This window comes from Gouania willdenowi, chromosome 6 (assembly GCF_900634775.1).
Source record: "Gouania willdenowi chromosome 6, fGouWil2.1, whole genome shotgun sequence".
Lineage (NCBI taxonomy): Eukaryota > Metazoa > Chordata > Actinopteri > Blenniiformes > Gobiesocidae > Gouania > Gouania willdenowi.
The window spans coordinates 6,949,255-6,976,276 of NC_041049.1; the positions used below are offsets into that span (position 1 = coordinate 6,949,255).

General features: G+C 36.3%; 1 protein-coding gene across 4 annotated transcripts in view; it reads left to right on the forward strand.

Annotated features, from left to right (window-relative positions):
- The window catches only part of plxnb2a.1 (plexin b2a, tandem duplicate 1), a 250,675-nt gene that overhangs the window by 101,521 nt on the left and 122,132 nt on the right, over positions 1-27,022 (forward strand). For 2 of the 4 annotated variants that reach the window (XM_028449132.1, XM_028449133.1), the window contains exon 3: positions 8,173-8,228. The exons of the other annotated variants lie outside the window; for them this stretch is intronic. The gene's annotated coding sequence lies outside the window, so the exon portion shown is untranslated. The remainder of the gene's footprint in view (positions 1-8,172; positions 8,229-27,022) is intronic. 4 annotated transcript variants of the gene reach the window in all.

The following is a 27,022-nucleotide window of genomic DNA, read 5'->3' on the forward strand; positions in this document are numbered from 1 at the left end:
TTGAGTGAGTATGAAACAAAAAAAAGAGTGAGGGGTTCGAGACGAGTGAGTTGACATGAGGGTAGAGAGTGTCCTGTGAGAGAGTACGTGCCAAAAAGTGTTTACCAAAATCTAAGCCAATATGTAGCATACATACAAACATACATACATACACACACGTGTCTATATATACCTATCCATGTTTTTATTTTAGTGTTATTATTATCTTTATGTATTTATTTATTTTAATTATTATTATTGTTATATATATATTTATTTATTTATTTTTTATTTTTGGAGTTATCATTATTTTATATTTATTTCCTCTATTTTTATATATATATGCATACATATACACATATACATACACATACATATACAAACATATACATACATATACATATACACATATATATATATATATATATATATATATATATACACACACACATACATATACATACACATACATACACATCTAGACACACTTTTTTTTTTTTTTTTTTTTTTAATGTACGGATATATATATACATACACACACATACAACATATATATACAACATAATGTGTTCCATGTCTTGATTTGTTGTGTATTTGACTCCGATGCCTACTGATACACACAATCTAAAGATTTTGCTAGACTTTCATGCATTTTTTAAAAAGTAAAAAAGATACAGTATATAAATATATATATACTGTATATATAATGCCCCAGGTGCAGCTGACACTACAATCATAATCATCACTTTCCAGTTCATAGTGTTATTATGGTAATGATTTTATATGTATTTTATAAAGAGGTCAGTGTCACCTTTACGATCCATCAAACCTCAAACCAGGAGTTGAAGGCCTCCAGTCTTTCAGCTACAGTTGCAGTAGTTGAATAAGTAGGCCAACACCACCACCTGTGATCTTTTTAAATATAGGTCGTAAAATGGGAACCAGCAGTTTTTTTTAATTACTCAGTGAAAGCAGATGCTGAGCTTTTAATTGGGTGAGAGATAAAAACGTGTCGGAGATGTGGGATCGTGCAGCGGTAGCCGTCGTTTAGCTCCGTCTCCGCTCACATAACTCGTCACGTGTGTGCGTGTGCGTGCGTGCGTGCGTGCGTGCGTGCGTGCGTGCGTGCGTGTGTGTGTGTGTGTGTGTGTGTGCTGCTGCTGCCATGGAGGTCAGCCACTGAGCTGAGGGTGTCCCTGCCTACAATCTGGACCTGCTGAGTGAAGCCATCCCCCGTCTGCCTTGTTTTTTAATGCGAGCAGAGCAATGGAAATTCGCTGCCATACATCACTGCATTATTATCATAATGCATGGGGTTCTTGATGCCTTTTCACAGGCGAAAAGGAAGAATTAGTGCTTAAATGTGAATAATGTGCAGTCATGTCCCTCCTGTTGATTGACAGCATCTATAGCTGTTGAATGGGACGGAGTGATGGCGAGCGCAGGTGTGAAAGAGGCGGATGGAAGGTCTGGCTGAGTGGAGAATGCACAATGGGCAACTGAAAATTTAATCAGGCTCTAAGAAATGCTTTGGATCATTTCAGTTTCTGTTTGCATCTCAGGATTCAGAGCAACAAACAAACAAACATCAGCTTTAGGCGTTGGATATCTGTGATTTTTAACATCCATACATTCACATTATAGAAAGCCTAGTAGAAAAGACAATACATGAGAAGAATGACATTCATTTTAGAAGAAACAAAAAATTGAATTGGAAACAAAAATCCAAAATCTAAAAATGGCATTTTCTTCTGCAATATATTGTAATTTCCCCTAATTTATGCCAAACATTCTTAATATGGTTAATGGAGTTAGTTGTTGTCAATAATTGAATACTCATACAGCAGAAATGCACCAAAACACGCACATGCTGAGGTCATGTGAGAGTTGACGTTTGCTACACGTTTTCTGGTGAAAAATATTCTGCAAATATGTGATATTATTGTCCTAAAACATGTCAGTAAGAGGCGTCTGTCGTAGTCCATCATGTAATATTACTTCAGGTTCTGTGCAATAGTTGACATTTCATGCATGTGAGCAGAGGCGTAAAGAGTACTGATATATTCTACTACTCAAGTAGAAGTACTGTTACTGTTACTTGATTAAAAATGTACTCAATTACAAGTAAGTCATAGATAAAATACTCAATTACAAGTAAAATGTAGCTCAATTAAATAATACTCATAGTAAAAGTTACTATAGTTACTTTTATTTTTGGTAATAAATCTTGCCACGGTTCCCTTACATACAGTAAACATCTGATGCATAAACGTAAAAAGGAAAGAGACCAAATCTTGCACAATTGAAACTTCATTTATTTTCCACAAAGGAATTTGTATAAAATTAAAGGTTTGTCAAAGTTTAGAATTATTTTTCTAAAGGCACACTGTGGACTTTTTGACTGAAAGATTTGACTCATGAGTTATTTTAAATGATTCCTCAGGCCATTATACAGCGCTTTACAGTATCAGTGCTCCGAGCGGGGCTTCCCTCTTGAAATACTGACCATGTACGTTTGGAGAGACGGCCCGTCTTTGGCCAGGTCATGTGACCTGGAGAACGTTTCACTTTACGGCAGTCACGTGACCACAGGCTCAGATATACTCATTGGGCTAAAAGGCTCTTGCTACTATTTTTCCACCTGATCGACTCCTGGTCATGGCCGAGGCAAGCAAAACATTTAAAACCACTGAGGCCGCCGAGACACGGCCGCCGAGACATGGCCGACGCCACCACTGACACCGGGTTGCCCGTCACCGGTCCGCCCCGACCCCCGTTGAAGGGGGCCGACGATGGCAGCGAGGCCAAAGAGTAGGGGGGGAGCGCCACGGACGCGGCGAGGAGGGCCGAGCGTCGGGCCTCCGGCGGCGGGGAGAGGAGGGCGGCGGCTGCTCCTCCAGCCGCGTCACGAGCCCAGCCACACTTTGCTTTTGATTTTGTTTAAAGATAATATTAATACATAATTTAAAAAATATATGGTATTGCCATTTCTGTTTTAGAAAGTAAATACTGTACTTTCCCAGTTATTTTCTGCTCAAGTCTAGTGTTATTTGACATATTTCTTCAAATTCTATTACACTTTTATTTTGAAAACACACCCTTGTTTAATTCTTCCATCTAATCTTCTATACCTGCTTATCACGCTCTGCACCAGCTGATTATAGACACATGTTTGACCTGAGGCTGCTTTCACGTCATTGGAGTTTAAATTTTGTATTTTCTCAGAATTGTTCTTTTTTTGCTAACAATGCCAGTTGAATTCCTAAAGAAATCCCTTCATGCTTCAACAGTATCAGTTTTCTTACTGTACAATAAGGTTTGAAGTCATGAGTCATTGTGTGAACTTTCCTTAGGATAAAACCACATTTTTTTAATCCTGTTTGACATTATGACGGCACTGTTTTTATCACATAATTCTGACATTGTTTATTGTTTTCAAAAAATCCCCTTTGATGAAATGTGTCACACCTGTCACAACACAATAATCGTACTGTGATTTTTAAGTGAGAGGTGTTGCCCAGCCCTAGCGTCTGCTTGATGAATATTTATCTCCCCCTTTTTTTTTTTACGCTTTTCTTGTTATTTCACTGCGATGGAGGAAAAAAAACAACAATGTATCGACTGATGCTAAGCCATCTGGATGTGTGGATGCTGGGTGTTAGAACTCTCACACACACACACACACACACACACACACACACTGCTCGGCCCTGCTATTCACAAGCATATGGTGCTTTGAGATAGAGTGGAGACAGACTAGGCTATTCTATTGGATTGCACCGACGGCCTCAGCGTTTGTTAGAAGAGCTGCCAAACTAACTTTACTACACACATGCACACACACACACACACACACATGCACAGACAACCATGTACACACAGTCAGAGTCTGTCCTCAAGAGTAAAGGTGTAAAAAAAAATCGATTCGCCGATATATCGCAATTGTTCTTCGCACGATTATTGTATAGTTTAAAAAAAAATGTCCAAATCGATTTCTTTAATCACGCTTTTTAAAAAGAAAAAAACATTTAATTGCGCTAACATATAGGGATGGGAATTAATAAGAATTTAGGGATTCAGATTCCATTGTTGATACTTTTTATCGATTCGATTCCTTATCGATTCTCATTGGGTGAGGAAAAACAAGCAAACAAACTGGGAACTGGTTTTCAGAAAGAACCAGCTTTTCATTCCCATCCCTACTATCATATGCATAACACGTAAACGCCCGGCCACTAGGTGGCAGTGAACCACATCACACCTTGTTAAACTACGTCATCCTGGGTATTTCTATAGATGTATGCGGTTACTTATTTATGAGGCGACCGTGGTACAGTGGGTCATCCAGAAACCAAAGGGTTGGGTGTTTAAATCCCAATCTATCCAAGTCATTGTCATTTTATCCTTGGGCAAGGCACTTTACCCACATTGCCTCGTATGAATGGGCATGAATGGTCCATCAATGTTGGTAGTGGTCAGAGGGGCCGTAGGCGTGAAATGGCAGTCACGCCTCTGTCAGTATTCCCCAGCGCAGCTGTGGCTACATTGTAGCTTACCACCACTGGTGTGACTGGTGTGAATGAATTATTATTATTTATTTTTTTTAAGAATTGAAGTACAGTATATATAGTACAAAGCATAGATTTGGTGATTTACATGAATGGGACAAAACATGGAACCTTCTTTTGGACTTTATCAATGTTCAGATATGGATGAGGAAAAATAGTTAATAATTATTTTTAAATTTTTTATCTCTTCTGTATTATGTCAATATACTGTATAAAGAGTGAACACTTATCTCCTCTTACATGCGTGGGCGTGTGCTGCTACAGTATGGAGATACATGCTGTATGAATAATGGAAAAGTATAAATTGGTCTACATTTTCTCTATATTTGAACTTCATAAAAGTATTTTTTTTTAAAAGAATTTAAGAACTTAACTCAATCAGAATCTGTTGTACAAACAAAAGTTTGTTGACAAATGTAATGTAATAGTTTGATAAACATACAATTGTTTTTGATATTAGTACTTGAATTATTATTATTGAATTGTATTTTATGCCATTTTGTACTTGTAAGGGTGAAATTTGTATTTATTGATATCACGATATATTGCGATATATCGTATTGTTGAGTGTCGGGATATATCGTATTGCGACAAGCAAGTCGTGAATCGTATCGTCAGATTCATGGCAACTCACACACACACACGCACACACACACAGTCTGTAGCTTTCTGTCTGCTCCTGTCTCATTATCAAACATCCTCTCCAAAACCATTTCCATAAGTACTTCTGTTATTATTATTATTATTATTATTATTATTATTATTATTACTATTATTATTATTGTTATTATTGTTATTATTGTTATTATTATTATTATTACTATTATTATTATTATTATTATTATTATTATTGTTATTATTATTATTATTACTATTATTATTATTATTATTGTTATTATTATTATTATTAAATAACTGCTCTCCTCTCTTTTTCCTGTTTTAATCACAAATTAATTCATTATTAGTTCATGTGAGTGCTGATGATGAGGCTCCAGAAGATTATCCCACATTTTTTTGGCTTCATTTTCTTTTGAATTAATTACTTTTAATGAACATTGCCGTCGGTGTTGTGTGAATATGACCCTGACTGCACAGGATCTACTGCACATTTGTGTCTTTCCTGGTACATTTTCATTTGATGAAGTGGTGAATGTTGCTGTTGTTTCTATGAAATCACATTGAGCCTTTTTAAAGTCTCTCACTGAACATTATCTGTGTAGAATCACATTTTAAGTTGTTTTTATGGCACATTTTAGAGAATCACAAAAATGATTAAAAGAGACTTTGCTCAATGTCAAAGAAGAAACTTTTTCAAGGAGAGGTTAAAAATACAGACACCAAGCACACAGGAAACTTAATTTTTGTGGTTGGTTTGAGAACAAAGACATTGATGTTGAGAGGTTACATCTCACAAGATTACAGTTCAGATACAACCCTTGATCTTGTTTTTTGTGTGGCCCACAAAATGAGTCCAAAATCACACAAAATGACTTACAAACACAAAAAATTAGTGCAAAATGACTTACAAACACACAAAATCAGTGCAAAATCACCCAAAATGAGTCCAAAATCACACAAAATGACTTCATAAACACTAAATTATGCCTAAACACAAAATGACTTCATTAACGCACAAAATGACTTTAAATCATACTAAATTACTCCAAAAACTCACAAAATTACTCAAAAACACACAAAATTACTCGAAAAATGCACAAAATGACTTCATAAACACACAAAAGGACTACAAAATCACACAAAATGCCTCCATTACACACAAAATGACTCCATAAACACATACAATTACTTAATAAACACATATATTGACTCAAAAATGCACAAAATGACTCAAACACACAAGATCTGACAAAAAATATACACAAAAAAACCCATAAAAATATTCAAAACAACATAAAAATACACACAAAATGACTTCATAAATACACAAAACAACACTATAAACTCACAAAATGACTCCTAAAAAAATATAGAGATTGATTCAACACACAAGACCAGACTACAAATATGAACAAAAATAAGTGAACATTTTTCCAAACCACAATATATAAAAAACACACTATGACTCATAACACACAAAATAAGAAAAAAAACACACACAGAATGTCAGAGAACAAGTCTCACCAAGCCCCACATCTCCTCTTTCCCAGATATTGTCAGTTATCTGGATCAATGATTTTTTTTTTTTTTTTATTCAGTTCATTTCCGACATGGTTGCAATCACAGAAATTCACTTTGACATTCAGAGCAAAATCACATCATTGTTTTTTTTTTTTTTTTTTGTCCTTTTGCATGCCGGAAAAGGCGACGGAAAAAAGCATTTTGCTTATCCAGATCCGTCCCCTGATTTGAACACAGATAATTTTACATCAAACCTCGTTTCTTCCCTAGTCAAACATTCTCATCTTCTTCATACCATAATTTCATCTTTTTTATTAACGTCTCTTTTTTTTTTTGTCCTTTTTTATGTGATGCGTTCTCGTCTGCAGTCATTGTTCCTGTTGTTACTCCTCCTCACTGTCCTTTTTCTCCGTATCTCCTCGAGCTTTCTTTTCCAGTCGTTGTTTACGTTCCTCCAACTCTCCAAACGAAAAGTTCTTCTTCTTTCGGAGTACCTTCATATCCTCGGAAAGTCGCCTCAGCATACGATGCATCAGAAAGGCACATGCACATACACATACCCCCATCATTAGCAGGCCAAAGATCATGACCCCTAGCAGATAGATGTCCTCCACATCTTCCACTGGGAGAGACAGAGCATCTGGCTTCTCCCTCGTGCATCCATGACATATCCACTTGGGTATGTGTCCTTTGGACACGCTGGTTCGTGCTGTAGTAATTGCCTCGTCGTGAAGATTTTGTCGATGGCGCTCAATGACCAGTTGATGAGTTCCATGTCGTCGCTGTATAGTTCGATGAAGAGTTGACTTGAGACCTGTATGCGTGTAGAAATATCCTGCGTGTTTTCTCCTTAAATCTTTTCAGATTTACGGATTGTTGTGTGTCTGCGTCATCATGATCCTGATCCTGTCATCATTACCATCCCCATTCTACTAACCATACCATAGGTCCAAATTTATGGACTGCACCTTTTTTTTTTTTTAGAAAGGTTGTGATGAAATGTGCAAACAGATCAGATCCAGATAAATTGTTCATTTCCAAAGTGAGATATGAATGTTTGAAATGCCGCCAATGATGAGAAATTGGGATTTTCCAGTTTTTTTAAACTGATCCACCATATTGATCGGGATCCCCTCCAAAATGTAATATTTAATGGTCCTCTGGGTGTTGGGTTTGACAAGTGGTTTAGCAGCACAACATAAGTTTGAATATAAGTGGACAGGATCAGTGAGCGAACGTCTGGAATGTCAATGAATTGTAGTGAAGTGGACAAAGCAGAGCAAAGCAGTGAAACCTGAAACAGTCCCTGAAGGCATCACCATAATCACCGACAAATGCTTCACCTGCCTTTTTTCCTGTCCGACTCCTCCAAACCCATCAATCCTCTGGTTTTTCACCAGTCCACGCTGTGTTTTCACATATCGAATGACGACAGCTCTAAACCCAAACCAGTCTTTTTCCATAACGGTTTTCTTTGTTTCTACAGGAGACGCTGGGATTGATGACATCAGAGATCTACACGTGTGTCTGAGCTCTGAACAGGTAGAGATCAATGACATCTGACTTCACTTTAAATCACAGCGGGGCCACTACAATGTGATTGGCTGGTCCAAGGGCCACATTATAAACATTCATGTCAACATTTAGAATAAAGAGCAATCAGAGCAAATAAAGATACAAATTATTTTATGTTTTTCTGTCTTTTCTGTACATTTTTGTTGTTGTGTTGTCTTTTTTATTGTTATTTTGTATACATTTGTTGTCACTTTGTGTGTTTTTGTTGTTTCACTCATTGTGTTGTGTATAATTGTTCAGTTCATATTTATTTATATAGCGCTAATTATAACAATAACTCATCTCATGGCAGTCATCACAAAATATCATTGTTGTCATTTTGTGTATCTGTCATCTCAGATTTTCTCTTATTTAGTTATTTTTGTATATTTTTCCCATTATTGTTGTGTATAGTTCTTGTCATTTTGTGTGTCTTTGTTATCCTTTTGTATATTTTTTTCTGTCATGTTTGTATACTTTTGTTGTGTGTTTTTCTATGTTTTTCTATCATTTTGCATATTTTTATTGTTTTATTTGTTTTTTTGGAGTAATTTTTTGTGCTTATTTGCTGATATTGTAAATTTTTCAGTTATTTTTTTCTGTAATTTGTTGCCACTGTGTATTTATCTTTGCTTTTATGTCTTTTTATTGATGTTTTGTATATTTTTTGTCAGTTATTGTTGTGTTTAATTGCTGTCATTTTGTGTCTTTTGGAGATTTTTCTGCAAGTTTGCATGTTTTTTTTTTTTTTGAGTGCTTTGTGTCATCTTCTGTCATCAAAAAATATACTAAATGATAACAGAAATACAAAGAAAAAAGACTCTAAAAACATAAAACAATAACAAACACCACAATGACAGGAAAAAATACCAATCAACAACAACTCATAAAAACTTAATTTGTTCTTTCCTGTCTTGATGTTCACATCATTCATTTTATAAAATGCTGACATTAATTTTAATAATGTGGCCCTTGGATCAGACTATCCCCGCTGTGATAAAAGTTGCCCACGTCTGCTTTCCACGTACAATAAATCATAATAATATAAGATACTGGACACGATGCAGTGATGTATCACTGTAAAGGGGGATGGCTGTCTCAGTGGCTGTAAAATCGTGCAACAAAACTGCTTATTTCCTTTATAAATAAATGCACACATTTTATTTATTGATAATACATTAAACACATTTCATACATAGTTTATACATTCAAACAATAGATCATTCCTATGTTTTTAGGGCTACAAATGGCAGTGATTTGTGTTTATTTGATGTAAGGATTATGGACGAGTCCCTGGATCCAAAAAGCATTTAAAATCACTTTCATAGGAATAAATCATATAATCCTTCATCTTCGAGTCCTCTTGATTTTTGGAAAATCGTTGCGACCTTGTGTGTCTCCTCCTTTAGTTCAGAGTTTTGTAGTTTTTCCAACTCTTTCCTCTTTTCTTTCTGCTTTCTTTCAGCACTAAAGCAGAGCTGCGGGTTTTATCGAAAACACTGAGCTGCTTATTTTGGCGGCTTGTGTTGGGTTAAAGGGTTGAGCTTATTGACTGCTGTATTTCAATTTCAAAGGATTTTTTTTTTTTTTTTTTTTTTTGCAGACGCGCTCTGACTCCCTATGCTTTTTTTATTTTCCTCTTCTTCAATGTCACGTAATATTTGCCACATCACACACACTTTTTCTCATGTGTGTATTTATACTTTGCTGCAAAAAAAAGCAGGGTTTTTGAGTTTATTTCCCATGAGCAGCTTCATCTCTAAGTTAAACCTCCAGATCAGTCCATTTTAAATGACTTTTTAGGACTTGTCATTAATCTACATTTAGAACTTGAGTCAGAAACTCTTCTTTTAAAGGTCACAGGTAGGATTTTGTTAAAATTGCTGCAGTTTTGGTGTTTGGATTGTTAGAATATATATATATATATATATATATATATATATGAAGGTGGATTTTTATAATTTCTTACATAATTAACTGTAACTAACTTTTCAAGTCAGTAATAAAATAGAGACTCGATAATTTCCTATGAAATGTTTTCGTATCGTTTGAGAATAAAAAATGAAAGAATTGTACATATTACAGTATTTCCTATTTGATTATTTTTTACCTTGTTAAGTTTTTCCCTGCTGTCCTTCAACATTTTGTCTCTGATTGAAGTGAAAGTGTAAAATTGGAATATTTCAGACTATTAAGAGTGGTATCCATTCAGATTATTCAGTAACCTTGGAGTAGCTCTCAGTTAGTGAAAGACTGGTCTCTAGACTACCCCTCGGAGTCAGTAGAACCCTGTGACAATTTCAGTATATAGTATTCTCACTTGCATTTTCTCTGAAAATTAAGTGTCTACTTTATAAAAAACATAGTTTTTTTTTTAGTTTTTTTAGTTTTATATATATATATATTTTTTTTTAAAAAAGGCAAAATTATATTGGATTTTAACTCATTCATTGCCAGCCATTTTCAGAACAGCCAACCCCATATTGCTGGCGTTTTAGATGATTTTCACTGATTTTTCAAGACCCACAGAATATTTTGTCCTATGACAATCTGAAATCTGAAACCAGATTCTGAAAGATAACTCTTTACTTTCATCAGAAATGTTTTTGTTTCTAGCTTCTTCCGTAATCAGCAGTTGAACAGAAGCAAGTTTCCACAAATCACCAGTTTGTGACAAAAAGCTGAGAAAAAGCCTTTTTCTGAAAAAGTGACTTTGAAGCAGTTTTTTTTTTCTTTAGGGACACCTCAACATTAATTTCCTTCTATAAAACTACAAAAACAACACTGAGACTGGGCTTTTGATGGCAAAATTGTTATTTTGTTATTTATTTACTGTATTTTGGCCTTCCTCCAAGTCTCTCCCCTCGTCATTCTCCCCCACACGCTACTTCCTCTTTCTCCCGGACATGTCCAGTGTCACAGCTTGTTTCGTTTTTTGATCATTTTCCCTCACCATCGAGACACTCTCAATAGTCCACTCAGTTCCACACATGCTTTGGTCGAGTATGCGCTGCTGTGAGCTGTCATGCACTGTCTAAGGGGAGAGGAGAGGTCCCATAGGAGAGCTCTTCTTCTCTGCTTCATTGTTCACTACCAAACCACAGAGTTGTGACTGTCTTTCAACAGTCTAACTCTAAAACTAATGTAGAGATTTGGGTTAAATTGTCAGGAAATATCTGTAATGGGATAAGGCAGAAGCGACTAGATTTTTTTTGTGATAATCTGGATCAATTCACTGATTGATTAAGTTTGAAAAATTGATAAATCCCTGTGTTCGGCTCTTTGGGCTGGCCAAACGCCCTGAGTATGGAAGTCCTTTTGGGTGGGAGTCCTTCAACAGTTTGTGATTATTCACTAACTTCAGCCACCAGAGCATAAGCCTCACTGTTTAAGGGGAGAGGAAAGATCCCTTAGGAGAGCTCTTCTTCTCTGCTTGGAGTAAAGCTGCTAAATGATCTAAAAATCAGGCTGAATGTTTCACTCCAATAGAAAACAATGGGATGTTTGCAGGCAGTGGGGCCATGTGACATCATCAATCACGTGATTTCAAGATGGCGGAACACATACTCTTAAACTGTGAAGTCGTCTCATTTATACTCTGCAATAAAATAAATGTGTTTTGTTAGCCTAGGCATAGATCTTCTAGTAAGTACATTTCAAAGATTTTAGGCCAAACTTGTAACAATAGGTGAGGATCCCTTTAACATACTTACAAATTAATCAAGTTTACCTCTAGTTATTTATTTATTTATTTTAATTGTAAAAATGTGTATTTTAAAATTATGAAATTAAGAGTCAAGGTTCTGTTGGTTCAAAACAATACTCTGTGTTCTCGGCTCTTATTGGGAGAAACTCAGTGTTTTGTGTGTAATTCAAGTAACTGTTTTTCTTTCATTGTAATAAATATAGTCCCCTGGTATCAAACAGGAAGTTGCACCCATAACCAGTCGAGGTGTGTATTGCCTGGCATCTGGCGATACATTTATGGTATCGAGGTATATGCCTCGAACAACAAATAAATGCAGAAAGTTAGTACTTTCTTTTTAAACACAAGCTGGTCAACATGCCCAGGTTTCAGCGCACTTCTTTGTGGAGTTACAATGTCTCCTGCAGTGGAAAAGACTTTCCTGGTTAAATTAAATAAAAAATTAAATAAAAAAAAAATCGATATGGATGCATTTGGAATCGATCCGAGAATCATAATATTGCGATATATCGTAGAATCAATTTTTTTCAACATCCCTTATAACCAGGAAGTAAGAAGAGGAATAATAGCCGTTTCTGGGACACAGTAGTTGTTTAGTTGTGAAGTGTCAGTGAGGACGTTGAGTCATGGCGTTTGGCCTCAAATGAAAGCGTCCTGTGTGACGGCTTGATTTAGTTGCCGTGAATGGCTGCTCTCTATGATGTGCCTCAGTTTGCTCACCATCTGCCAGCTCACATTGGAGCGTGTCGCTGCAGCGGGCGCGTCTGCATGTCAGCTCCCATCCTCCGATCGGCCTTCTGTCTCCATCCGTCACCGTTTCCTCTCTCGCCTTTCGTGGTGTCCGTCTGTTTTGTCCTCCTCACCCTGTGCTGCTGTTGTGTGGTTTTTTAAATTGCTTTTGTTTCCATTAACGGCTGCATTTCCCAGGCGACCTTGGGATCTTGTTCCTTGTCACTTCGTCAAATCACAGAAAAACAAATGCAAGGGGCTACTGATCAAAAGTCAGTTTCTCAGGTTCAGGGTTTTTGTTGGAGGGATTTTTGGAGAAGAACGGGAAGTTTTTAAGAATTTTTCAACTGTAGTCAACTTTGGATGCAAGTTGTACAAAAAAATAATAATAATACTAGATGTTAGTCAGGTTATGTTTTTTTTAAGTCGTTGTGGAAACTCTTAAAGCTTCTCGTGAAGTTTTTTTTTTTTTTAGTAAGATGAAGACATCATGTAGATCTCACAGATCAATAAATCAAAGATTATTTGCTTGATAAAAGATGTAAAAGCTTGAAATTGTCGCTTGAAATTATGTTTTGTTGAAAAAGTGGGGCATGGAGTCCCATAGACCAGTGTTGACTTATGTTCCCCCTTTCTTTATTTATGAATCCATGTCCCCTCTATGTCTGACTATATTTTGCTCAGAATACTTTGTAAAACCAACTATAGACCATAATGATTGACGAATGAGTGATAACACACATTTTGAAGAATCTCATTTTGTAAATAAGTAGAATGAAACGGTATTTAGTGCAGTCTGAATAGATTTATTTCTATAGTTTTTATCATTTCTAATCATCTCATGTCTATTGTGGGACCAAGACTGACCCTCTGTATTTTCAGTTTATGTTTTAATCAAGATAATTTCCATAATCATTATAATGATTATCATTTTGAACTGATTAATTGATTAACTGGTTAATTTTGCACTCTGTCTGTCTCAAGTACTCCCTGTAGTGCCATTGTGTACCCCTAGGGGTACATGTACCCCAGTTTGAGAAAATCTCCCATAGTTGGATGCACAGAGATGTTTTTACATCATTCTTACTGTGATTTTTCAGAGATTTTTTTGATGCAAACACAAGAAATCACAGTGAGAATGGTGGAAAAACACTTCTATGCATCCGTCTTTGGGACTCAACATCCCACAATGCAATGTGTGAAACTCCCACAATGTCAATAAGAGAGTGTTCAACTTTTTTTCTTTCTTTTTGAAGTAAATTATGTTCAATTCATTGATCTATGAGGCATGAATTATGTTTTTATCTGATAGGAATATTATTGTGGGTAGCATATTTCTGGAAAAATGCCCTAATTTTTCCTTTAATATGGTAATTGTCATTTTCTTATAGTTTTTACGCAGGGACTGCTAAATAAGAGCTCTAGACACGTCAGAAGGAGCTGTTATATACATTATTTTATTGTCCGTAGTGGTAAATAAAAACAATGTTCAAAAAATGGGATGAAAAGCAAGATAAAACCTTAAGTATTAGAGGTAGTGACATTTTTTAATGTTGCTACTTTAAACTGTACTACTTTGGACTAAATTACTCAAATTACACCTTTTAACCCATCAATTCAGACTTGCTTTTAACTGCTATTATTAATTATCATATTAATTTTAATGTTACAAATGGCTCTTTAAACTTTCATTATTGCATGTACTCTTTTATTTTTGTTGTCTGTACTTTCATTGTAAAGTGTCTAAATTTTTTTGAAAAGCGCTATATAAAATAAATATATTATTATCCCCCTCCACAAAGTGTGGAAGGGAGATTTAGGTTTGAGCTCCGTCTGTCCGTCCGTCCGAGTTAAAGGGGACAGCTTTTCTCAGAAATCGTTTGAGATGCGATAACCAAATTCGGTGTGTGGCTTCAGGATATCAATACCTTGATGGAGCTCGAAAATGAGAAGTGCGCAGTTATTTTTTCCGGAGTTATTTGCCCTTGTTCTGTTTTTCATTACTCTGTTTGAGGTATTTTCAAAGGGGACAGCTTTTCTTAGAAAACATTTAAGATAGGATAACCAAAATTGGTGTGTGGCTTCAGAGTATCAATACCTTGATGGAGTTCGAAAATGTGCAAATATGTTTTCAGGAGTTATTGCCGTTTTTTTTACTCTGTTCGAGGTATCTTCAAAGGGGACAGCTTTTCTTAGAAACCGTTTATGATAGTAATGTTATATTCTGATGTGATAATATTTTCTTATGTATATATCTAAGTTCTTAGATTTAGGACATTTAGGAAAAGATTGTTATAATGACAACCAATCTGGCAGGGGATGTTAATGACTGTCTTCTTGTTATTATTAATAATAATAATAATAATAATAATAATAATAATAATAATAATAATAATAATAATAATAATAATAATAATAATAATAATAATAATAATAATAATAAATAAATAAATAAATAAAACAAAAAATAATAATAAATATTACTGGTCCAGAATTAAAATTTGTATTTTAAAGAGTAAAATAGTTCAGAAAAGTGATCTTTTTTAAATAAATGTAAACCTTTTTTAAGAAAAAATAATATTGGTTGTACTTGTAGAGAACATGATTGATGTAGTAAGCATGACTAGTATAGGTATGCTTTAGAGACTCTACTATAGAGACTCTACTATAGAGACATTTAATTAAAGTACTGGACTAAATGATTTCATTCTGTCAATAGTAATGGCCCAATTCACCCAACCACATCGTTTCAACTTCAGACATCATCACAAAGCTGTCATTGGTTTTATTTATTTATTATTATTTATTTTTTGGACACATCTATTATTCCTCCACATCACTTCCATCACTCACTGCACCCTCACACACCAATCGGACCAGCTTTGTGCATCTGGCTGGATCGTTGTTGTGTTTGGGTCCCAGAACAGAGTCACTGGGGGTATTGTAAAGTGTGTGAGTTGGAACTGACCCAGTGTGAGTTTTTTTAACACACACACACACACACACAGTAGAACAGTTGGGAAACATTGCCCAACCTCTGCCAAACTCTGCATGAGTCCAGCGTTTTTATTACAACATCTCATCAGCTCATTAATTCCCAGCCCTAATGATGCAGTGCAAAGGACGCAAACAGGCACATTTGAAAGATAGAGGGAAATGTGAGCAGAACGCAGCAACAAAAACAGGCAAAAGAAACGGCTTTTGGATGGAGAAACACCAGGAGGGATGAAAGAAGAAAAAAAACGGCGTTAAAATAGTGAAACGAACAGAAGATTAGGGTGAAGTCGGGAGGAGGACCAGTTGATGGCTTGAAGTTGACTTTCATCAGCTTCCAACTGGTGCCGTGCGGGTGTGTGTGTGTGTATAGTTTCAGGATCATTGCCAGTGTTTTGGTTTTCACAGTGCACTCTTGTGCGTCTTTCCAGGGTGAGGATGAATGAGTTCTTGTTTGGGGTCTTTGTGGTTTCTGCTGTACCACTTTTGACGTCTTTTCTTTTCGCCATGCCAAACTTTGCTTTTGTCAGTGAATTGAGAAAAACTTTGACAAAATAGGGAAACTGACACATTTTATTTTTTTTTGCCAATGAAGACTATTTAGGTCCACATCTGGTTCTGCTCCACCAAGGAGGTTATGTCATTGACATTTCATTAGCATAAGGGTTGAAGGTGAGTTCGTTCATTAAGGGCTTTCATTGAAGATGTTGTTTCTTCAGGGACAACCGCAAAGCCAACAGAAACTAACAATAAAATAATAAATAAAAAAATTATAATGATGTGCGTGTGCGTGTGTTACACCGAGACCGAGACCGAGATGAAAACAGGGCTCAAAGTGCTGCTTATATCCATACGTTCAGCTGAGAGAAAGCCGAAACGCACAGAAAACAGATCAGCTGACACACGTCCAAAATGAAAGCATCAAAGCCAAACAACCAAAGGGAGAAATCTGATTCCATTCACACGTTTAAACAAAATAAAAACAAAGAATAAAAAAAGTAAAACTCACCGAAAGCTTGCCGGTTTCATGATCTGACATGATTATCATACCATGATCAGGATCATTGATCCAGATAACTGCCGATATCTGGCAAGGAGGAAACTTGGCACTATAGGTGGAGGTTTATGCTCTCTGAGTGCGCTTGTTTATTTTTTTAACAGGATTATGTCAAAAGTACTTAACAGATTTTGACTAAATTTGAACCAATGATAGTCTTTACTCCATGGAAGATTCCATTGAATTTTGGACAGATCTGGGCTATATGGTGATTCTGGATCTGTTTCAAAATTGAATAATGTGTCTTTCATTATTGGCGAAACCTACAAAATGTCTATCTGTGCGTAATTGACCAATCTTAACTCCGTTATCTCCAGTTGGTCCCTCAATTACCTCAGCGATTTTCATCTGGATCAGATCTAAACTGCACACTCTGTCGCCAAAAAGGTACGCTGAAATCCTGCAAGACTGCAAGAGCGTGCACTCCAGCAAGATATCATACATAATATTTTTTTGATATAAATAGATGAACAGTCCCTTTGTTTGTTTTCCAAATGCTGCACATTTACCAACCTGTTTAATTGGAAATATGGTGAAGATGCGTGATATTCTCCAAAAACACTTGCGTCGCTCGTGCTGGCATTTGCGTGCCTTGCTTCCACACAGACTTTAATCAAGTTCTGTCAAGTCAAGCCAAAGCGGAAGTGATCATTTTTTAAAACATAATTCCTTGGACATTTATGAAAATTAAACATTTTTGATTTAAAAAAAAAAAAAAAAGATTAATTGTTCTATCTTTGACACCCTGTACCAAATTACAGTCCAAGTGCAAAAATAATTTCATTAAACAACATTTATAAACTGCTGCAGTTTGTTTGTTTATACATAATAAATAATAAATAAATATTAACATTTTTAGGATTTGTTTAAAAAGTCAAAGTTTTCTTTTTTTAATCAGTTATCCAACATTGAAGTTTAAATGTTTATCAAATACCCTCAATAAATCTGTAACAACATAAACAGTGCCCATAAACAGTAAGAATTGGGCACTGTTTTAGTGAACAACCTAACTTTGTTTAAGCTCTAATATTGATACTCTGACACATCTTTGGATGGATCATTAAAAAGTTAATAAAAACATGTTTAAAGCAGAACTCAGTAACTAGCGCTTAGCGCTCCACCTAAAGTTCCCTTTTGGTTTTGTCACTGTCGTAAACACTCTGCACCCCCCGTCGCCTGCCCCACCCCACAGCTACATGCGCACTTTTGCTCTCCCAAGACGTTAGCAACCGATCACTGAAAAATCCTACTACAACAGTGACACTAAGGGTGCTTTCACACATATAGTCCCATGTGACCATGTGAACAGTATGAGGAAGAGAGACAAGTAAATTAAATGAATGATTTGGGAGTAATACGGAAGGGAGAGTGGAAATGTGTGTGTGATGTGTTTCTTTGTGTGCTGACAAAGCGGCTCTGAAAATGGATGGATGGATATTTGTGTGTGTGCTGCCTGATGGAGCGCTGGGTTGTGTGTGCGTGCCTGTTGCCGCAATGACAGTGTGTGATTGCTGTGTTCCTCGGACAAAAGTCTTCTGTGCCTATTTTTTTGCTGCTCCTTCATGATATAAGTTTGAGAACAGTGAATTTATAGACAACCGTGTGCAGCCTCGGGACTGGTCATAATCTAGCATTAGTTTGTATCGGGTTGTGGTAAAGCAGTAGGTCTTGTTACCATTTCGGAGGCACGAAAGTTGGAAGCGCGGTTTTCTGGCCAGAGACAGCAGGGGTAGATGAAAGACCCCCAATCACCCCATAAACACTTGTATTACCCTCACAGGGACTATGAGAAGGATTTATTAACGCGAAAAGTTACTTAGTTCTGCTTTAAATTTGTTTAAAAATGCATTAAAATCTTTGACTTAGGGTTGTATGAGGTGCATTTTCCATCACGTTGATACAGCAGTAGTTACAGTCAGACAATAGAGGCGAGCATGTAATTGGTAAATCGTCATTGAGCTTTAAAAAAAAGGTTCTAAAGCTGTTGCTTAGTCAACAGACTTGTAGCTCACTGTGCTTCAAGCATTAAAGTGCTTTAGTGGCTCTGTCTGCTTTGCCTCGTGGCTTTTCTTCTGTTTGCTTGTTGTTCTCCTGCAGGCTTTTATATTCAACCAAAGGTGAATGAATTCTGGCTCCGTCCACAGTAGGACTTTGTTGTTCTCTGGTGATTTTTGATCAGTGGAGGAAGCTGAGGGATGGACACCGACAGCGTCTTTTAGTTACATTTGAATTTTAAATGTTGTAAACCAGGAGAGAAAAAAAGACGTAAAGCCTTGAGGAGAAGAAGTGAGACAGAGTTTTTGAGCTGTTTAAGCTTTTATGGACAACAGTGGGGACCCTCCCTGTCTCTGATGGCTTTAACAGCTTACTACTCTTTTTTTCTTCCTCTTTTCTTTGTTTCGTGTTGCCATATTCACAGTGTGTGTCAGTGCTGGAGCAACAAGTTTAAAGTTTGATGTATTTTCCATGTGTTTTCTGACTCATTGATTGTTCTCAGACCATATTTTTCACTCAGGTATGACATTAGTCCCCATTGGTTCAATCAGATTTTATGGCATAATGCAAGCTTAACCCTTTAAATGTAGCCAGTGTGCTTTTTTAGTTTGTTTTATTTTGAAAAATAAATCCTCAGTGTGCATGTATCAGCTCATATATGGTCAACTGGTAAGCTCGGGGGCCACATGTGGCCCTTGGTCTAATTTTTAGTTCCCCCCAAAAAGACAGATGACCCTGAAAAACACACACCGTAAAATACACAAAACAAAATGACTCCAAAAAACATACAAATCAACAAAAAATATATAAAATGGGCTACTGGAACAAGGCGGAAATGGGCGAGATGCAAGAACAGGGCTCTGATGGAATGCTACTACTCCAGTAATCCTAGTCAGAGGGGCTACATGCAGAGGATGTGGGAGAAATGGTTACTTCGAAACCCACAGTCCAAACTCACGGCGAAACAACTAGTAGCTCAGTGTTCCAACATCCACAAACGGCAACTGCTATCAAAACTTGAGATTGACGAGGTACAACACCAATGCTCTGGCAACGGGGAGCCAGGACACCAGGTCTGAGGGGAGTTAACACCAGCCCCCTCAATGGAGATTAGGTACGAAGCCCCAATATGTGCAATCACGCTGAACAAGGTTCAGCGTGATTGCACACGCTGAAAAATAAGATCATGTCAAAAATGTCCAGCAGGCAACCCCGAAGCCGATTACAGAGGCTAAGAGAAGTACCGTCAGAAAGTCTCCTAGAAGATGTGAATGCAGCTCTGAGAGCAATTCCTACATCAACCATCACTGAAACCAATGAGCTGATATACTCCACAGCAGCAGTGATCCTAGAGACGCTTGGCTATTGTAAGAGCAACCATGAGATGAAATACCCACCATGGAAAAGAAGGCTGGTGGCGAACATCAAGGCAGCACGAAGAGAAGTGAGTCAATTGACAGAGGCCTTGAAAGGTGCAATGAAAAAGCAAGTACCCAAAAGGTACAGCCAGATGCCCATACCTGAAGCATTGGAAACTGCCAAACAAAGGCTCCAAGCCTTGGCCAGCCGCCTAAAGAGATACACGAGAGACAACGAAGCCAGACAAGTAAATCGTCTGTTCGCAACTCAACCAGCGAAAGTGTACGCTCAGTGGCAGGGTAACAATAACATATATATATATATATATATATATATATATATATATATATATATATATATATAACCAGCAAAGAGACAAAGCTATATTTGTCTGCACAGGGAGTTTGCATGCTGCACTTGGTGAACAGAGATTCAGCAAACATTCATGTTCTTGTTTTTTTTTTTTTTTTTGTTGTTATAAAGTAGTTAAAATGGTTCTCAATTGGTGTGGGCAAAGTTTGCTGCTTTGAAGTACGACTCCTTAGCCTTTCTAAGGTTATTATTATTATTGGCCAAATGTCCTTTATTTGACTGATTAAGGCATTAATTGTGTTGAAATTAGTATCATAGTCACATTCTTCCCAAAGTTTCACTTTTGCTCTTCTTTGTGGCCTTGGAGATCAGAGATGTTACAACGAGTCTTCTCTGTCTTTTTGGAGGAAAAAGAAAATAAAAGCTCAGCTGTCTTTGAGGCATCACGTCCTTGATATGCAGTGAAAATAACAACAAACCTGTTTTTGACTCTTGTTCTATTGACAAACTCATCAAAGCCGTCACGTTGACTTTCTTTGTGTCATTCTGATTGGGGGCATGTTCTTTGGAAGGTCTCCAAATATGGAGTGTTTTCCTCTCATTAGTGTTTCATTAATGCGTCATTAATCAGCTCATTAGACTTCTAATAGTGAACGACCTTATTGCATTGAGCAGCGTGTGGATTACTGAGGTCATCAGGCTAGGGTTCTCCTTTGTCTGTGGTGTCCTTGCTCTGTCGCTCATTATGATCCTTTTTGCTGAAATACAGATTATGAATGGCTGGTTGAACACTTTATGGTCAGCTATACACACACTGTACTTCAAACACTGTAAGATACAGTGGACTATAGGGATATAGACTATAAAAATTATCCCGATCATTTCTGGTATTTATCACGATTAACGATAAAAATCACGTTGAATAAAACCTATAAATAAAAAAAAATAATAAAACAATTCACAACTTGGTGTAAACAGGTTCCTTACAAACACAAATAATAACATCTTAATACATCAACACTAGACACATTAAAAAGGCTACAATAACTGCTGACTCAGAGTTCATGAGCTGGAATATATTAATGCATGTGCATCACTATTAGTGTTATTGTATGTAATTCATTTATTTCCTCACTTAAAATGAAATTATTTTCTGAAGGAAAAAAAAGCACATGAAAAGCACAAATAACTCCAATAGTGTTCTTTCTGCTGATGAATCTTGTTTATTTCATATTTGATAATGAGGTACATAAAGTCATGGTTGATAAATACTGTATATTTCTCTGATTTCCTATAATGAAACCAGATCAAGCTGATGATTTAATCCTTCAGTATATTTAGGTGTAATAATCTCAATAGTTACATTAGTCTAATGGGACCAGCTTGGTCTTGTGAACGCATGAAATATAATAAAAAATTGCGTTTCACAAGTGGGGACAGATGAATGGTGACATTAGTATTTATGCTAACATTTCACACAACGTGGGGCATGTTTTTTTTGGGGCATTCTTGGCTACGTTGAGGGACAAATGGCCCGTGACCCTCACTAATTTCCTACATTGTTATTTATCGTTTATATCATAGAATGACATATTCTTACTGGTGAGAGTGTTTTTGACGATAAATCATAAATGATAAAATTCCTAGAGGACAAACCTGTGTGTTCGTATCAAACTTCTTTTCTCTTTCTCACCTTTTTTCTTTGGTTTTTTTTAAAATTTCCAATGAAGGTATTTTCACAAAGTTTTGACTTAATGTGAAAAAATAAAAAGGTGCGAAAATACAAAGAGCTTTGCCATTTGTTTTTAGCTTATCAGGCATGATTGTAACACTGTTCTCCTCAGGCAGTAACTTTCTATTCCTAACTGGTGAAAGCATCATCGTATACGGCTCACTGGTGTTGCTAAACTGCAAAGTTTAATGTCATTTCTTGCTCTGCTGTCCCCACTTCTGGTATCTGAAATGTCCTGATGATGCTTCACTGATAAAATTGGATAAAAGTGATAAAATCTATAATCACTCAATGGCACCGATCTCTGTGTCAGGTATGTCACACCACATCACGTAAGAACTTCTCTCATGGTTTCAAGGTGGTCAAAAGATCCTGAAAATATTGAGGCCTTTCTCTGATTCTGACTTATAAACTCGGTCATCAAATTTTTTTATTAACAATAGTTTGATTTGACTATAAACTTTATCTTTACATTTGACTCAGACAGTGTTTAAATGTTGTCATGCTGTAAATATCTACAAGTAATTGGTACTAATGCTTGATAAACAAGTTTATGGCAATCAATCTGCTTTACAGTGACAGTTACATATTAATATTTAAATGTTATTGTGTTTTCTTACCTATCATAATATTTTTGCCTACATGTTTTATTATTTTATATTTCATATTTATAATTGTTTATTTCAACAATTTTACATGGAATATAGTTATAATTATCTGAACTATAAATAAATATGTCAAATCACTACTTAATGCTCTGAACAGAAGTATTTAATGCGTTGGCATGTTGAAGTAGTATAAAATAAAAGTATATTATTGTATTTGTTGATGTGTATAAGGTACTTAGATTATCTAAATTGTTATAGTTGTAGCATGTAGCCACCTCGTGCTAGCTAAGTTGAGCTGAACTATTGAAATGGGCTCATTGGATCTTTTTATTCATTTTCATCCAATGGAAAAAAAGAATGGTAAAATGACTAAAGTTAACGGTCATTAGCGACTTCAAAAAAAAAAAAAAGAATTAAGTGATTAAATTGCGTTTATATCAACAATATCGTCACCATTTAAGGTGCAAACGTTTTATTGACAGATTACCTAAAAAAATTCTTACAATGCTAACAATAGTAAGTAAGTAATTTATTTATGAAGCACTTTTTGCCGATAGTGCTGTACAGAGCTGTGGTGAAAATACAAGTGCAACATCAAAATAGAATAATAAAACATGGGTGCATATACATCATAAAAGCAGCAACATAAATGGATAATAAAAATTTTAAATCCAACTAAAAGCGTTCCTGAAAAAGCGAAGTCTTCAACAGTTTTGAACACAACAAGTGTCCACACAGTTAAGCTCCCAGAGAGATGGTGCAGGTTATTCCAGAGTCTGGGGTCAACAACCTGGAACACCAGGCTATGGCGTTCCAGGTTATTTACAATGGTAAACAAAGGTAACTTGGCTGTTGGAAAAAAAAAAGAAAAACCTGAAGTCATCCACCAATCAAGAGCCAGCAGTAACATTAACATTAGCCTAGCATTAGCATTGTGCAAACACGAGTTTGGCATTAACCTAGCATTGGGATTAGTATTAGCCTAGTATTAGCATTATCCAAACATGATTGTAGCATTAACCTAGTATCGGGATTAGCATTATCCTAGCAATAGCAATAACCTAGTATTGGGATTAGCATTGTCCTCGCAATAGCAATAACCTAGTATTTGCTTAGCAATATCATTAACATTATCCTAGCATTAGCTTAGCATTAGCATAGCATTATCAATATCCCTGCATTAACAATAGCCTATCATTAACCTAGCATTAACCCAACATTAACATTAGCGTTATCCTCTCAATAAAAATAGCCTAGCATTAACCTGGCATTTACCTAGCATTAACATTATCTAAGTATTAGCTTAGCATTAACCTAGCATTAACATTAGCATTATCCTAATATTAGCAATAGCCTAGCATTAGCCTAGCATTAACATTAGCAATAGCTGAGCATTAACCTTACATTAGCTTAGGATTAGCATAGCATTATCAATATACCTGCATTAACAATAGCCTATCAGTTAACCTAGCATTAACCCAACATTAACATTAGCATTATCCTCACAATAAAAGTAGCCTCGCATTAACCTAGCATGTACCTAGCATTAACATTATCTAAGTATTAGCTTAGCATTAACATTAGCATTAACATTAGCATTATTCTAGCATTAGCAATAGCCTTGCATTAACATTAGCATTATCCTAATATTAGCAATAGCCTAGCATTAACCTAGCATTTACATTAGCAATAGCTTAGCATTAACCTTGCATTAGCTTAGAATTAGCTTAGCACCAGCCTAGCATTAGCGTAAGCCTAGCATTTGCATTAGCTTAGCATCAACCTAGCATTAGCAAAGTCTGCACATAGAATAGAATAGAATAGAATATCCTTTTATTGTCCTTGTACAGGGTACAACGAATTTTGAGTGCAACTCCAAGGTGCCAGTGAGAGAAAAAATAAATAAATATAAAACACAGCAAAAACAATAAAAGATGTAAATATGACACAATAATATGTACCGACAAATACCCAGATAAATAAATAAATAAATCTTAACTGCAAACTACAGAGATTGTGAGAAGCTTGTTTTCTACTAACTACAACATTCTGAAAAGCTATAAAAGAGTAGCTAATTACAGCAACTATTTTAAACATAATCTATGAGCGAACGATCTCTTGTTTTCTTTCTACATTACAGCTGCAATAAATGGCATGGCCACTAGGGGTCATTACACCTGTTTCTTTCCGAGGTCGTGAAAGCTGCATATCGATTAAAGTGGTGTGTAAAAAAACTAAAAAACAAACTCAACTGTTGAGTTTGGGCTGGATCGTCTGATATTGATGTTAGCAAAGCTTGTAATGAGAATGTCTTGAGGGCAAATTAATATTTGAAAAATATATGTAGCAGCAGATCTTGTTATTTCCATGTGTTGCCTTAAGTAGTAGTCTGATTGCCAGACACGCACGCACACACGCACACGCACGCACGCACACAGTGGAAATGGATTGCCATCCCAGGGGAGTTGTGAGGAGTTTAAAGTTTGTACAGCGCTGTCAGAATTAATGAACAGGGATGTTAGAGAGAGCGAGGGAACACACACACACACGTGCACAGACGGAGACGTGGGTAATGAAAGCGCTTATACAAATCAAGAATGGAATAGAGGTGACATGCAAAGCTATGCGATAATGAAACGCACACGTGTGCCTGTCAGCACGTGGTCATCGGTGTAAAACTGTGGCCTGTGACCAATATTTGGTAGTCTGGATTATTCATACAGTCTGGAAGTCCTCACTAGGTGCTTGAGTTCGGAGGGGGGGAGGACAAACACGCGCAGAGTACCCAATCAAACGAAGAGCGGACGTGACGACAATAGCGCAACAAGCGTAGTTCTTTTTCCCTAAACGGAGCCAGCAGATGAAAACAGCGTGTAATATAGTACAGACTTATGGTTTTAAAGCATTTTCTTGTTGTGGTTTCAACAATAAATCCAGGTGTTTTAAAACAGAGCAAAGCGCAGTTTCGAACTTCTTCTTCGTGTCGGCCGCCATGTTTGTTTTGATGCTGTTTGGCGCGGGGGAAATGACGTTTTTTACTTTTCTTCTCTCATTGGCTCGACCAACTCTGTGTCGAGGAAGTGAGCAGAAACAACTGCATAACCACACCCACTTTCTTACGCCAAGTAAGTAAGTGGGTGTGGCTTCGCAAGGTTTAATATTTGGTTCATTTTTAAAACACAAATACCAGTAATATGTTTTTTTTTTTTCTTCTTTCCAAATTTAAATCGATTTTTTTTGTTTTTTTATTTTGGGAGGATTTAATGTGAGAATTAAATTTATCCTCTAAAGCTAATCCTTCCTCAGAGGTGTGTGCGTGTGTGCGTGTGTGTGTGTCTCCCATTCAACTATTCTTTGAATAGTTTAAAGCCTGGCGAGGCGTTGAGTCAGATAGTGAGATGTTTCTCCTCACCCCGTATTTGCTACAGGCTGGATTTTTAATCTGCTGGATCGTTTTTGATCTTCTGAATCACTCACGTCATCACTTTAAATCAAACCATTTTTTGCCGCTCGTTGCTTTGAAGCTGATTCATTTTAGGGATTTTCTCTTTCCGTCTTTTCCTTTATTGCATTATGCAACCGAAGACAATGAATCTCCACCAAAGAGTGACTTTTTCTTTCACATTTTACAACTTGGAGACTATTTCAGGCCTGGGGAAAACCTTGAACTTGTTTTTAACAAGCTACTAAGGGCTCACAAAGGCCCACAGCACTGTTAAAACAGTGTTTGTGATCATAAAAAATGCTTCTTTTTCATTAAAATCATAATGTGTGAAACGGTTCCAGTTGCTTTTAGCTTGTTTTCCCTTTGGGTCTCATGATGTAATGAGTTAACAAAATAATACATTGCATAAAACAACTATTTTATATTCAAACTATTTTTGCTTTTTCTTTTCTTGCTTTCAAACAAAGTGTGACAGAAAAATTGGCAGCATCTCCAAGATACCGTAAGGGGGGAAAAACGTTTTGGAATCACTCGTAATGTTCCAAGTGCAATTCCTTTTAGAAATAAAATCAAAGTGCAGATTTAAAAAAAAAAAGATTTTCTAAGCGTATTGCTCCATTTACACAGGTTTTTCCAGGCTGTAATTCACATTCTTGTATAAGTCGCTTTCAAGAAATGTCCTATTTTACACAATATTCCAGAAATATATCACTCTGGCCTATAAGATGTAAATATTAGAGTTGTGAGTTACTATCTTATTGTCAGAAATCAGATTAAAAAGCGCTTTACTGGGTTTTCACCTAAGGTTGCTCCATTGTATGTAAATGAACAAAACACTGACTTAT